The sequence below is a fragment of the Castor canadensis genome, chromosome 13 (genome assembly GCF_047511655.1).
Source record: "Castor canadensis chromosome 13, mCasCan1.hap1v2, whole genome shotgun sequence".
NCBI lineage: Eukaryota > Metazoa > Chordata > Mammalia > Rodentia > Castoridae > Castor > Castor canadensis.
The window spans coordinates 8,662,818-8,678,308 of NC_133398.1; the positions used below are offsets into that span (position 1 = coordinate 8,662,818).

The 15,491-nt window shown below is 43.0% G+C and overlaps 1 protein-coding gene across 7 annotated transcripts in view; it reads right to left on the minus strand.

Moving 5' to 3' along the window:
• Ralgps1 (Ral GEF with PH domain and SH3 binding motif 1) overlaps window positions 1–15,491 on the minus strand; it is a 231,255-nt gene that overhangs the window by 41,958 nt on the left and 173,806 nt on the right. The window lies entirely within an intron of this gene.

Genomic DNA, 15,491 nt, shown 5'->3' on the forward strand with positions numbered 1-15,491 from the left:
ACTTATTTTTCACACAAACCACTCATCTACAAATCAAGCATCCAAGCAACAAGCAAAATGAATGCTGGCAGACTTCAGCATTGCTTCTTCACACAGTCTCCAGAACAAGGCTTTTTACCTGTACCCAACAGAAAATAGTAGGACATGAAAGAGATGAATACTTAGGTTTTTCACCAAACAATGTAGTTTAGTAGGTCTAAGGTTTGTGCCCATGATTGTAAAAGAGGAACAGCTTGTAGGGGGGACAAGCAAGTAAGAAGAGGGGATGTGACTAGTATAGAAGAGCATTACATATGTGTATGAAAATAACATAATGAAACCCACTAACAACTTCAAAAGGAGGAGGAAGAAGGGAGAGTCATTAAGAAAGAATAATATACGTGGGATAAATTTGATCAATGTACATTATATATATGTTGTAAATATTACAATGAACTTACTTTATTATTCTAATAATCTTTTTTTTTAAAAAGGAACCATATTTAGGAGAACACCATTGGATTAAATTTCGCTGTATAGTCATTCACTTAGCTATCTACTTGTCAATCTGTCTACACGTGCATGTGCGTGTGTACACATAAACACTCATGCAATCATAAATTAATCAAGGGACAGAAAAAGAAATTAAAAATGGGACATTTCTCAGTAAAAAGAACTAAGATTAGCTAGAGACTTCTCCTGAGGATGCTTAATAAAGAGGAAAAGATGTGCTATAAAAAACATGGCTATGATAGGCCAGTGATGACCTAGGGGAAGCTCAGGACAAGTTGCCTGCCAGGGAAGGAAAGGGTCCGGCTCTGCAGCTGCTGACTGGCTGCAGGGCCGCACTTTAGACACCTGGCCATGTGAAGGGAAAATTGGTGGCATGTCCTTCTAGCAGCCCTCCATGAGTCCTGCCACTATACCCACCATATAGGTGGAGTTGGGCAGGAGAACTGATGTAAAGCAGAATTCAAGGCAGAAAACATTGAGCAAGGCAAAGAGAAATGACTGCTATCAATGAAAACAGTTGATGAAGAAGATTCAATTACAAATTTCTATGCATGAAACATCACTTCAAAACCCATGAAGCAAAAAACTGCTAGGAATGAAAAGTGAATTCAGCAAAGCTACAACCATAGAGAAAGTCTTTGGCATGCCTCTTCTAAAATTTATATATAGGCATGTGTATACATACATACACAAATATACACATATACATGTGTGTATACATATACAAGTGTACATTTGTATATATAACATAGTATATCTATTAAGAAAATTAATAAGCTTGGCTTTATATAAATTAAAATATATTTTCAAATACCCATGGAATAGTTACAAAAATTGATTTATACTGTATTAAAGTAAAGCTCAGTAACCCCTAAAAAGTCAACGTCCTATTATCCACATTCTTATTTTTTCTTTTTGGTAGTACTGGAGTTTGAACTTAGCACCTGAAGCTTGCAAGGCAGGTGCTCTACTTACTGCTTGAGCTACACCTGTAGGCCTTTTTGATTTGCCTGTTTTTGAGATAGGGTCTCACATTTATGCCTGGCTTTTTATTGGTTGAGATGGGGTCTTGTGAACTTTTTGCCTGGGCTGATCTTGAACGTTGACCCTTCAGATCTCTGCCTCCCATATAGCTAGCATTATAGGCTTGAGCTTCTCTGCCCAGCCTTATCCACATTCTTTACTCAAGTATGATAAATCTAAGATTTAAATATAGAAAAAAAAAATCTAACCATTTGGAAACACACACACACACACACACACACACACACACAGTCAAAGAAAAAAAAACCCAAAAAAATCTAAAATAAAAAATGTTTGGAGGCTGGGCACAGTGGCTCATGCCTGTAATCCTAGCTAATTGGGAGGCTGAGATTGGAGGACTGCAGTTTGAGGACAGTTTAGGCAAAAAGTTCTTGAGATCTCATTTCAGCCAATAGCTGGATACTGTGGTACATGCCTATCATCCCAGTTATGAGGGAAGATGAGATGAAAAGGACTGAGGTTCCAGACCCCCATCTCAACAGAAAAAGGTAGGCATGGTGGTACATGCCTGTTATCCCCGTTATGGCAGGAAGTGTAAATAGGAGGATCATTGTCCAGGCAAAGTGATACCTTATCTCAAAAATAAGTAAAATAAAAAGGGCTGGAGGAGTGGCTTAAGTAGTAGAGTGCCTGCCTAGCAAGTGAGAAGTCCTAAGTTCTAACCTCAGTACCACCACTACCAAAAAAAAAAAAAATGTTTAAAGACAATGACAGTGAGAACACTATATATCAAAAGTATAGTTCTAACCAAAATGGTAATCAGAGGAAAATTTATAGCTTTAAAAGTTTATATTAAACTTCTAAGGATTATTACAAACACAGGAATTACCCTGATACTTAATACAGGAGTTTTACATGGATGGATGAGAATTGCAGTAAGAATTACAAATTTATTATCTTTTATAGAGGAGGAAAAGGAAACAGTGAGGATCTGTAACTCACTTCAGGTCATGCCATTGGTAAACGATGGAGATGGGAGTCAAACCCAAGCCTGCCTCCTCTGGAGCACACACTTCCTGCCACCACAGTGGACCAGTGGAGCTGGAACCATGAGTCATTCCTCTGCTTTTAAAATAGCTACACATTGTTACAGGAAACCATTAAATCACAAAAACATATGCTAGCACTTCTCATAGGCGCTATCCCTGCTTCCTTTCTTTCTAGTGGTACCATGTTTTCAACATTTTAATAATTAGAAATAATTTCCTTTATATAGAAGTTCCAACTTTGGAAAGTTTGAATTCACAGATTCATTTTTTTCTCTTGACTTTGTTTTTCCTCTTCCCTCTTAAAAATGTAACTCAGTTACCTCCCCAAGGATTCCACAATGGCAATTCCGAAAATCCCATTATGGCTTCAACCACAACAAAAAGCATCCCCCAGCACTAAGCAGGGGTGGAAGGATGCAGACCATGAGACAACATGGATCCAGACGCAGTGCGCAGATTCCAGCTAACCTGACTCAGAGAGACTAGACAAAAACTCATGTAGGAGCAAAGAAACTGCAGAGCGGATGAGGGTGAAGGGAACTGCTTCTTGCTAGGGTCCACTGCAAGGCAGAACTTTTCCCTCTTCATGGCATCACCTCCAGGAGGAGGAGGAGACTATAGCTCAGAGAGACTAAGGATCAGCCCACGCCTTATTGCAAGGGTGCTGGGATTTGCCCCAGCTCTGTCTGGCTGCAGCTCCTGTGTTCCTCCCACTCACCCTCAGAAACCTACGAGGAATGGACCTTTCTCAGACAGCACCTCCACTTGGGGACTCCCATAGGCTGCCCTGCAAGGACAGTGTGGCCTCTGTGCTTCCTCTGTGGTCCTGGAGGATTCTGAGTAGTATTCTACAAACCAAGACCAGAGGAGGGCACCTTAGAAGGGACTGGCACACGATTTCTGCAGGGCCACCAGACCTTCCATGCACCCTGCGGAAATGGGTCAGTTACCATATAAGAGAGTCAGTTCTACTGTATCCACAAAGCACACAGACCCCCAGGGTCTGCCTGCAGCTTAGGCCCTAGAAGTAAGTCAAGGCCACAGCATGCTGAGGATGGGTGACTTCTCAAAGGAGGCATCCTGGACCCAGCAACCTGGGGAGACCTGAACCTCAGTGACACCTGGATAGAACCTCCATATGGACAGCCTTGTACTCCCACAACAAACAATGCTGCAGAAGCAACGAATCGTCCACTGTGAACACTGCACGAGTCCAGGGAAAGCTTTTCTGTGTTGTGTTAGTTCATGACAGGAAGTATTTATATATCCACAGCATTGCGAAGTCATGAGAATAACCACCTCCCGCTGGTACTGAGCCAGACGCTTAAACCCCTCTGTAGTTATCATTTACCACAACCACACCTGATGCTTGTTTGTGTCACGTGTGTACTACTGTCTGACTCCCACCAGACCCAAAACCCTGAGCGAGGGCAGCTGTCCTCCTCCATGAGAGAGATCCTCAGTGTCTGGACCAGAGCAGCCAGAAGCTGCTTGGTAAACACCAGCTGAAGAAGGGAGTGAAAGAATGAAGGCATATTTCATTTAACCCATGTGATAACCTGATGAAGCATGTCTTATTACCCTCATTTTGTACCTGGAAAAAGACACATTCATCAAGTGATGGTGGTAATAGCTCATGTTCACCAAGCACTTACTATGGCCCAGGTCCTAAACTAAGAGCTTTTCCAGATTACTGATTTGCCAGAACAATGCGGTTGCCAGGGAGGTTTTAGCCCCCTTTAGAGAGGAAGGAAGAGACGCTGAAAGAGGTTGCATCATTTGCCTAAGGTCACACAATGGAAGTGGCAGGAGAAGGGTTAATGCATAGGTCCATCCTGGCTGCCATACTGTCAGTTTCTTTCACTCGGGCCAGATGTGCTGGTGCCTGGCAGCTAATGAGTCAAGATGGGAACATAGCAGAACTGGGGGTAAGAGGCAGGGGCTCAGGCAATGACTCTCTCTGCCTGACTTCTCCTTTGGGGTCAACATTCTCAAAAAGGGCTCATGAAGAGACCGTGGCTACCTCCCTCTGCTACACCTACCACCCACCACTCTACTTCCTTCACACCCATTGGGCACAACTGGCCTGTTGTCAGTGGCTCACCCAGGCTTGGGGGCCCTGCCAACTCTGCCACATGACAGGCAACTACAGTGTGAGTGAAAGTGTGGGGATTGGAGCCAGAAGACTTGGAGCCCTGGCTCTGCCACCTACCTGCTGGATGACCTCAGGAAAGCCTCTTCACCTCCCAAGCCCTCAGTTTCCAGGACTATGAATGGGATAATGACTATGGCCCAGGGCCTGGACCGGACCACCAAAGTGGTCAGGAAGCTGAGCTGACTCTGACATGGCCCCCTTGTGCAGCCCCACTGGGAGTAGCAGCAGGGTGTCTGTGGAGGGGTGGCCCAGCTACATTTGCCATAGCACAGATGGTGCTCAGATGCCAGCCACGGGGGCCATACCCAACTAGACCAGTGCTAGGAGTGTCCATCTGGATTGGGGCAGCATAGCTCTGTTCCTATTTAAACAGTCACTGCAGGAGATGACACTGCTTTTGGCCCCTGAAGATGGACAGTAATTGGACCGGCACTGGCTTTGGCTGCTGTGGGGTTGAGAAGTGACAGGGACCAGGCTAGACTAGGAAGTGCTGAGGGGGGCAGCTGTAGCAGGCACAGGCGCCCTTCACCACAGGGAGGGGAGTGTAGGTGCTGCTGGGCTCACAGCATCTTGTAGAGCAGGGGATCTCATTTCCCAACCCACCCTATTTTATAGGTTAGGAAACTGAGGCCTAAAAGAAAAGATCAAGATCACACAGCTTTCAAGTGGGAGGGAGAATCAGGATGTGAAGTTGGATTTGGCTGACTTCAAAGATTTGGGATAGAGCCATGCTGGGGCAGGGATTGTAGGCATTGGCTGGCACAGGGAAGAGGGTTCCAGCCGGAGCCAAGGGTGTGAGGGACCCCGCTGTTGCTAGCTGGCACCCACCCTGAACTGCACCCACCCACAGACTGGCCCTCCTTTGAGGTGGACAGCTCCCCATACCATGCTTCTGCTCTGTGTCCTCCTTCACGCCCCACACAGGCCTGGCGACACTGTTGTGTTGCCACATGGGTGCCAGCCAGACTGTGGTGGGACAGAGGACCCCCACCAGGCCCAGAGGGAGCATCCCCTGGCTGGCTGGCCACAACCCAGGGCTGGGTGGCCAAACTTGCTTCCTCATCTGGACTGATGCTCCCCCCGACAAGTGCCCACAAGACATCCTGGCTGAGAAGGGAGCGCCAGGCTGGTGAGGGAGGTGTTCTCCTGAACAGACCCCTGCTCTGAAGCTGAGGGACACTCCTGCTTGGTGGTGGCACAGAGCCCTTTGCAGGCCTAGGGCTGGCAGACTGACTGACTGAGCCAAGACCCGCGGCTGGCCTAGCCTTCCTGCAAGCCCAGGGACTCACTGTGTCCTTGTTCTCCCATCACCACCCTGTCTTGCTTCCAGCCCAAGTTTGGTTTTGGTTTTTCTCATACGGCTATCTTTTCAATATGGAAAATTCTGCTGTGTTGAGGGAAAAAACCCCGCCACAGCAGGAAAATGTGCCACATTTCCATTTTATGCTATTTTCTCTCCCTGTCTTTTTCAAAGTGCGAGATGAAAGACTTTTTTCCACATTCCCCCTGCTCTGCCTGAAAAGATGACTTTCAGAATTCAGAAATGAGGAGCGCTGGCATCCAGAGCTGCACTTGTGTGGTTCTATCACACAAACTGTCCTGGTAAGTTCCAAATGAAATAACAGAGCAGCCGCTCATTAGGGTTTGCATGTTTTTTGTGTTTTTGTTTTTGTTTTTTTTTAAAGAGAGCACAAAGCAATTCCATTTTCTGCAGGCAGCCCTGACTCCCTGAGAAGACAGAGAAGACTGTGAGCATTAATTAGTACCTGCCAATTTATAGCAAGCATGCAAAGCAGTAACTTGAAGAAACCCTCATTTAAAAAGTAGGCCTTACAGGAAATCTGTATGATGCTTCCAGTCATGAAGAAAAATGTTTCCCAGGTCTACAGGAAGGGGACAGGCGGGCCCCAGCAGTCACGTGTCAGGTGGTGAGAAGCCATGTTTTGGATGACCACATGGCCTCGTTTATGTATTGCTGTTTGTGGCTCATGAATCACAAAGGCACATGGGCAGTCAGTCCTGTAGCCTGGACAGAATCCTAGAGTCTAGGGAAGCCAAGCTTCCTTCAGGCTTCTCGAGGTGAAATGAGGACCCAGCACAGATCCCCTGTGCCCTGGGGATTGCCTGGCAATATACAGGTGCAAGACAGTAGCTGCTGTTTGTAAGAATTCCCCCAGAGAGCTACGGGCACTACTGCATGTGCTGGGGCTCTGAGCAGCAGAAGAAAGGGTGAGAAGAGGCCATCAATTGGGTTACTGTTACTTGTTTTGTGATGGACACTGTGCTACGTGTACCATCTTATTTAATTCTTCAACAACTTTACTGGCAAAAGAAAATAAAGCTGACACTTTCATCTGCCCAATATCCACTCCCTAATTCTTTTGGAAACAGCCCTCAATTTTCCTTTGGGAGAAATCATACCTCCCACACTCATAGTCCATGTGGATTTGGTGGGTCTGGAGCAATTCCACTCCTTCCCCTCCCCTAGGGGTAAAAACAAATCTAAGAAAATAACCATTTGGCAAAGAAAAAGCACTCACTAAATAACTCAAAAATGAAAGAAGAAATCAAAATCACAAACTATCCACCTAGGATGTACCCAAAGCCTCATAACTGCACTCAGAAACATCCACACCTCAAATGTTTACGTCAATAATTAAAAAGAAAAAAATTAATGGACTTAGTGCTATAGAGAACAAGAAAAGGAATAAACCAAGATAGAAAGGAGAACACAGTTAAAATATAAAAGGAGAGTGATAAAATGAAACAAACTTTTGTCTTTGAAAAACTCAATAGAGTAGACAATCTATGAGAAGAAAAGAAAGAAAACACAGATGTACAATACTAGGGATGGGCTGTAATCATACAGTCACAATCAAATAGTTGTAATTTCTATGACAACGTATTTAAAAATCTAGATGAAATGGGTACTTATTAGCAAAATTTATTCTCTCAAAATAGTCTCAAGAAGAGGCAATAAACTTTGATAAACCCAAAAAAGAGAAAAATATCAGTATTGAGAAAAAAATGCTATAATTTAAATTTTCTATTTTTATTTTATTATTTACAGTTTTATGGAACCTACCCATAAAACTTCAAAAGAAAAACTGAATATTATTTAAAATGATTCAGAGCATAGAAAAGTTAAGAGATATTTGCATACCTAGGTGTAAACCTAACAAAAGATGTGAAAGACCTCTACAAGGAAAACTATACACTTCTGAAGAAAGAGATTGAGGAAGACTATAGAAAGTGGAGAGATCTCCCATGCTCATGGATTGGTAGAATCAACATAGTAAAAATGTCGATACTCCCAAAAGTAATCTACATGTTTAATGCAATTCCCATCAAAATTCCAATGACATTCATTAAAGAGATTGAAAAATCTACTGTGAAATTTATATGGAAACACAAGAGGCCATGAATAGCCAAGGCAATGCTCAGTCAAAAGAACAATGCAGGAGGTATCACGATACTCAACTTCAAACTATATTACAAAGCAATAACAATAAAAACAGCATGGTACTGGCACAAAAAGAGACATGAAGACCAGTGGAACAGAATAGAGGACTCAGATATGAAGCCACACAACTATAACCAACTTATCTTTGACAAAGGAGCTAAAAATATACGATGGAGAAATAGCAGCCTCTTCAACAAAAACTGCTGGGAAAACTGGTTAGCAGTCTGCAAAAAACTGAAACTAGATCCATGTATATCACCCTATACCAAGATTAACTCAAAATGGATCAAGGATCTTAATATCAGACCACAGACTCTAAAGTTGATACAGGAAAGAGTAGGAAATACTCTGGAGTTAGTAGGTATAGGTAAGAACTTTCTCAATGAAACCCCAGCAGCACAGCAACTAAGAGATAGCATAGATAAATGGGACCTCATAAAACTAAAAAGCTTCTGTTCATCAAAAGAAATGGTCTCTAAACTGAAGAGAACACCCACAGAGTGGGAGAAAATATTTGCCAGCTACACATCAGACAAAGGACTGATAACCAGAATATATAGGGAACTTAAAAAACTAAATTCTCCCAAAACTAATGAACCAATAAAGAAATGGGCAAGTGAACTAAACAGAACTTTCTCAAAAGAAGAAATTCAAATGGCCAGAAAACACATGAAAAAATGCTCACCATCTCTAGCAATAAAGGAAATGCAAATTAAAACCACGCTAAGATTCCACCTCACCCCTGTTAGAATAGCCATCATCAGCAACACCACCAACAACAGGTGTTGGCGAGGATGCAGGGAAAAAGGAACCCTCTTACACTGTTGGTGGGAATGTAGACTAGTACAACCACTCTGGAAAAAAATTTGGAGGCTACTTAAAAAGCTAGACATCGATCTACCATTTGATCCAGCAATACCACTCTTGGGGATATACCCAAAAGACTGTGACACAGGTTACTCCAGAGGCACCTGCACACCCATGTTTATTGCAGCACTATTCACAATAGCCAAGTTATTGGGGAAACAGCCAAGATGCCCCACCACTGACGAATGGATTAAGAAAATGTGGTATCTATACACAATGGAATTCTATGCAGCCATGAAGAAGAACGAAATGTTATCATTCACAGGTAAATGGATGGAAATGGAGAACATCATTCTGAGTGAGGTTAGCCTGGCCCAAAAGACCAAAAATCGTATGTTCTCCCTCATATGCGGACATTAGATCAAGGGCAAACACAACAAGGGGATTGGACTTTGAGCACATGATAAAAGCGAGAGCACACAAGGAAGGGGTGAGGATAGGTAAGACACCTAAAAAACTAGCTAGCATTTGTTGCCCTTAATGCAGAGAAACTAAAGCAGATACCTTAAAGCAACTGAGGCCAATAGGAAAAGGGGACCAGGAACTAGAGAAAAGGTTAGATCAAAAAGAATTAACCTAGAAGGTAACACCCATGCACAGGAAATCAATGTGAGTCAATGCCCTGTATAGCTATCCTTATCTCAACCAGCAAAAACCCTTGTTCCTTCCTATTATTGCTTCTACTCTCTCTACAACAAAATTAGAAATAAGGGCAAAATAGTTTCTGCTGGGTATTGGGGGGGGGGGAGAAGAAGGGGGTGGAGTGGGTGGTAAGGGAGGGGGTGGGGGCAGGGGGGAGAAATGAACCAAGACTTGTATGCACATATGAATAATAAAAGAAAAATGAAAACTAAAATAAAATAAAATTAAAAAAAAGAAGAGATATTTGCAGTTCATTTTAAGTGAGGTATGACTATTATACTAAAACCTGGCAGAGGTGGTATAAAAAAAAAAAAAAGAGAGAGGCCAAGTTCATTAATAATGATGCATAGGCTCCAAATAAAACATTCTCAAGTAAAACTCATCAGTGTTTTAAAGTAACAAATTAGCAAATAAAATCAGTAGATATTTAAGAATCACAAACTAAATAAAATTATCACAGGAGTGCAATCATACATTGCAATATGTGATCTTGAGAGAAATGACACTGGTAACTTTAATATCCACTTCTAATAAAGTTGTGAGTTAGAAACAAACTTCTTTAATGTGATAAAGGTTGTATATTAGAAAATTAAGTAATATTTTTACTATTACAGTCCTATTAAATAGGAACAAAGCAAGGGAATGCCTTGCACACCGCTATCCTTGAACACTATCTGGATGCGCAAGCCTACATAAGAGAAGATAAAGAAATGTGGAATAAATATTAAAGATGCACTGACAGTGTCAGTGGCACTGGCAGGTGGCTGCATTATTTGTAGTTATCACATTAATTATATAGTTAGACAATCTAGGACAATCAACTGAAAAACTGTTAGACCTAATAACAGTGTGAACTTCAAAGTAAAATACATAAACCAATACTATTCTTATATGCCAGCAATCATCAGTTAGAAAACAGAAAAACAAAGAGGTCATGCACAGTAACAGCAAAACCTATAAAATGCCTGGCAGCAAATTAAAAAGAAATGTACAGACCCATATAAATAATTTGTCTGATAGAAAAATTATATGCATTCATTAAAATTAAATATGCACACATCCCAAGCTTACTAATCTTTCTTTGAAGAATCTATTTTACTGAAATAAAGGCACAATTCATAAGAACATGAAGCTTTTCTCTATATTTCTCTGCATTTGAGTTGTGATGAGAATGTAACACTTTGGAGATAGAATAAAAATTAACAAAGTAAGGATATCTTAAAGATATGAAAGACGATAATAAATACATGGAAAATACATAATATTCCCACAGAAGAAAACTCAACATTGTAAGGATGTCATTTATTGTCTCATTAATGTGCAAATTTCAGAATTATGAAGTTCATCTGGAATGAAAACAGTATTTTTGAAGAAAGAATGATACAGAAGGCTTGTACTAACTAATGCACAGATTTACAAAATTGATTTTGAAGTTCATCTGGAAGAGTAAACACATGAGCACAGAGTATTCTTGACCAGAAGAATGAAGAAGGGCATGTATGAAATCCACTGTGATGCCATGCTCATGAGCAGTGTGGCACTGCTGCAGAGCTAGACAAGCAAAGCAATGGCACAGCATAGGGGCTTGCAATGGACAGCACAGATGTCGAAAGTTAGGTAAGATGAGGGAAAGGATGGGGCCCCGATGAGACAGATTACGATCCACTGAGGAGAACAGAAAGCTGGGTATAAAACGGAATAAATTCCAGATGAACTAGAGATTGAAATCTAAGAAGACTACTAGAATAAAATACAGGGGAATCATTTTGTAATCTTGGGGTACACAAAGGCTTTAGTATGACATAAAACCTCAAAGCCATAAAAAAGACTAACATATTGGATTGCATAAAACACACACACACACACACACACACACATTTCAACATGATCACCTGGTGCCCAAAGCTGAAGGACAAATGTCAGAGTGGGAAAATACTTGCAGTTTGTAAGACAGTCAACACAGACCTCCTACAATAAAGACAAGTAACATTAACGAAGATAAGCAATTTGTGGAAGAGTATAAAATAAATAAATAAGTGAAAGGTGCCAAGGACTCACCAATAATTAAAGACAAATGTATTAAAATGAGACTTCTTCACCATTTATACAGACATAGGTAAGAAAGATCAATAATGCTTAGTGTTGACAAGACTTTATGGAAGTAGTCACTCTTATACAAGGTTGACTATAGAAACTTTTGGGAGGAGAATTTGGCATAGCTATCAAAACTTCAAATGTATATCTTCTAGGACCCAGCAATTCACTTCTAGAAACTTGTTCTGTATCAATACCTCCAACTGTCAAATATTAATAAGGAATATTCATTGTAGCATTGTTTGCAATGTATACTTATGAAAAATTGCATGGTTTGGATAAAATGCTTTATATCCAAGCAGTGGAATACCATGTAGCTACTAAAAAGATAAAATATATTTCTAAGAACTGACATGGAAAGATAACCTGTAATATATTAAATGAAAAAAAATCACGTATCTATCTATCTATCTATCTATCTATCTATCTATCTATCTATCTATATCTGTGTTGATATATGGAGACATACACAAAAAATACTGTTCCATCAGTTAACAGTAGCCATTTTGGATATGGAACTTTATTTTCTGCCTTACATAATTTTATATTATTTCAGCCTTTAGCTACAAATATGTACTATTTTTAAGAAACAAAAGAAAGCAAGATCCTTCCTTTCTTCCTGCTTTCCTCCTTATCTTCTCTTCCCCTCCCTCTTTTCTTCCTCACTATCAATAAAGAAGCAAGCAGTGTTTTGGAAGGGATTTTCTGAGTGTCGTTGACTCCTGGTTGGAGACTTGGTTATCAGGGTTAGGCTGGAAGGCTACAGATATTGTTGACTGCCTCTGAACAAAGGCATCTCATCTCCTCCCTCATCCCTGTGCCTCTGGTCTCTCCAATCCAGCCCAGTCTTTCTCAAGCCCCATCAACCACGCCCTTCCCCCCTTAAAGTCACCTGGTGACTTTCCATTCCCAATAGGTAACCTGAAAGCTCCTCTGCAGGGACAGAGCTTTCCTGGCCCTCTAGGCTCTGCCCTGTCCTGTGCTTCCCCTCCAGCACCCCCCACTTCACGTGATGCCTCAGCTGGGCCAACCCCTGCACTTGCCCTTGGCCTCTTGTCCTGAGCTGTGCCTCCTTCGCCTTCCTGGCTGTCAGCCAGCTGCCTCTGCGCTCTCAGGACAAGCTGTCACAGCATGGATGGTACTCTAGAGGGCAAGGGCTGTGTGCTGCCCAGTTTTGCATGCTCCAGGGCCCAGCACCGAGTCTAGCCCAGAGCAGGGCTCAGAGGTAGGGGATGACTGGAGCCAATGCTGAATTCTTGTTTGCACATATGCGACTCTTCAACTTGGCCCCTGAAACTCCACTGCTCAGTGGAAGAGAGTGGCTGTGGCTGCTGGCCACCCCAGTCTATAGCCACCCTGTGAGGGACAGCCCCGTGCTCTGCTATCTCCAAGCTTCACAAAGTGCTATAAAGGGTGTTCAGAGGAGCTGACGTCACCCAAAGGAAATGCAAGATGATTCTCCCAGTGGAAGCCTCAGAAACCTGCCTCTATATTGGGTAGAAACGAGGCTGCCCACGTGCCAAGGAAAACACTCTCAAGCTTGTCTTTCCAATGCTGGCTCCGAGATCCGCTACTGTGCACAGAAAGACTCCCTGAACGTCTCAGGCCACCAGGATCCTGGCCAGAGAATGAGCTCACAGACGGCCACTTTAGCCGCTGAAGTATTTTCCACTTCCATTAATGCACTCACGTATCTGCGGCCACTTGGTACCTAGCTTTTAAGTAAACCAAAAATAATAATGGCGGTAAACACAAAACTGTCAGCTTTATTCATTACTCAATGGAAACTGTGTAACACAACCCCACGTTCTTTGAAATAAGCAACAGATTTTCAGAGGGTTAGCTAGATCCAAACTGATTTTCACTTTCTTAGAGTAAATTCTTTCCTGATTTTGTAGAAGTGAGATACTAAAAGGCTCACTGGGGCCTCTAGAAGGAAAGCATCTGCCACTCATCTCTTTGGGATTTCCAGGCTCAGGTGTTTTGATCCCTACCTGTCTTTCTCCATGGAGAGAGAGTGTGTGCAAGTTCCTACAGGCAGTCCTAGGAAGCCTGTTTTTTTGTGGCAGGGGCTCCTCTTGCTCTGTAGCAAGGCCACCTCTGTGGTCTTCTCAGGGTACTGTAGACACAAGGCTCTCAGCCCAGCCAAATCCAGCTGGCCAGGGGCCAGGTCCACCTGCCAGCCCCAACTCTGTGGTCAAGATCTGCAGGTAGGGCCATTCTCATCAAGCCTGCAAACCAATCTCACCCAGATGGCCAAGCACTTGGTCCCTCAGCCACACCAACAGGGGGTGCTGGGTGCTGGAAGTAGCCAGTACTGTGGCTGGTCTTTGCTTGTGTGGGTTGGGGGAAATGGGCAGGAGGAGGAAGAGAGCCTGGGCTACTGCTGGCTGGGTCATATTTTAGACTAGAAGGCTCACCCACTTCTTTTCTCCCTGCCCACCAGACTTAATACCCTTGGAAAATGACCCAAGAAACTTGACCCTCCTTCTGGTTTGCCCATTTCTCCAGCACTGATTTTACTCTCTTCTGGCTCTTCCCCTCTTTTACAGTTCACTGCAATCCCAGCAAAATTTAGGGACAATGCTGCCCTCATTAGGACACCCATGGCTACACCATCAGAAGATGCTTTGCAGGCAAGAGGCCACAGTGGCAGTGAAGCATGTCTGCTGCCAAAAGGGGCCAGGAGCCTAAGTCAGGGTGGCGGGTCATTACAGCAAGGGGAAGCCACAAGGACACAGGGATGAACACACACAGTGATGTCTTCTGCCTTTGAGAAAGGGCATAAGTGCTATAGACATTCATGGAGTACCTCACACATCCTATACACAGGGGTAAGAGACTAGGCACACAACCTGGCAGAGGGGAAGTGTTTGACAGATGCATTGAGGGTATGAAACTGCTAAATAAAATAAAACTCTAGTAATTATCCTCAGATGAGACAAAAATGGGTTAGTTATGTCCTTGACACTTATGGAATCTGCTAACTCGCCCTTCTTTACCTTGGCCTCTCCTCAACTCAAGAGATGTCTGGTAACCTGCCTCAGGTCACTCACCGCATAGGATTCCACCCCAGGTACTGCTATCTGTTGTTCCATATGGTACTCAGAGTTCCACACATACATTGAGGGAAGATATGGAAACTCAAGGCATGTGTGTTCAAGTTCCAGCATTGCCACGTGTTGTTTAGTGGGAGCCTGGGGGAGTCATTCTACCCTTGAACCTTGTTATCTTCATCTGGGAAATGAAGCTAGTATCTGTAACTCTCACAGGGCTGTTGACGAGAATTCAGGGAGAAGATGCACATGGAGGGGCTGGTGAAGTATCTGGATAAAGTGAGCACTAAGTGAAGCTACTTGAAAGAAAAAACAAAAACAAACAACTCTTGGAGGGGATGAGAATACCTGCTTACTAGGGTGTGGAAACCCCCCAGAAGAGAACATTCCCTGACTTATCACTAAAAGTCTTGTAGATAGAAGAAAGATGGAAACCCCCTCACTAAGGAACTAACTAGTAAGGGGCAACTGTATTGCCAGAATGTGGGAGAAGCTAAAATACTATAGGGGAGATGTTCAGGACAGAAACTGAGCAAACCGAGACCTTGTCTCTTGTACCTCCGGGGGCCTGTCCCCCCACTGAAGATATCCAGGGCCAGGAAAACTACAACACTTGGGCCAGTGACAGTATTCTGCCCAGCTGAAGCTGATCTGTGGACTTCTGGAATGCTCTGACCACTCTTTGTGCT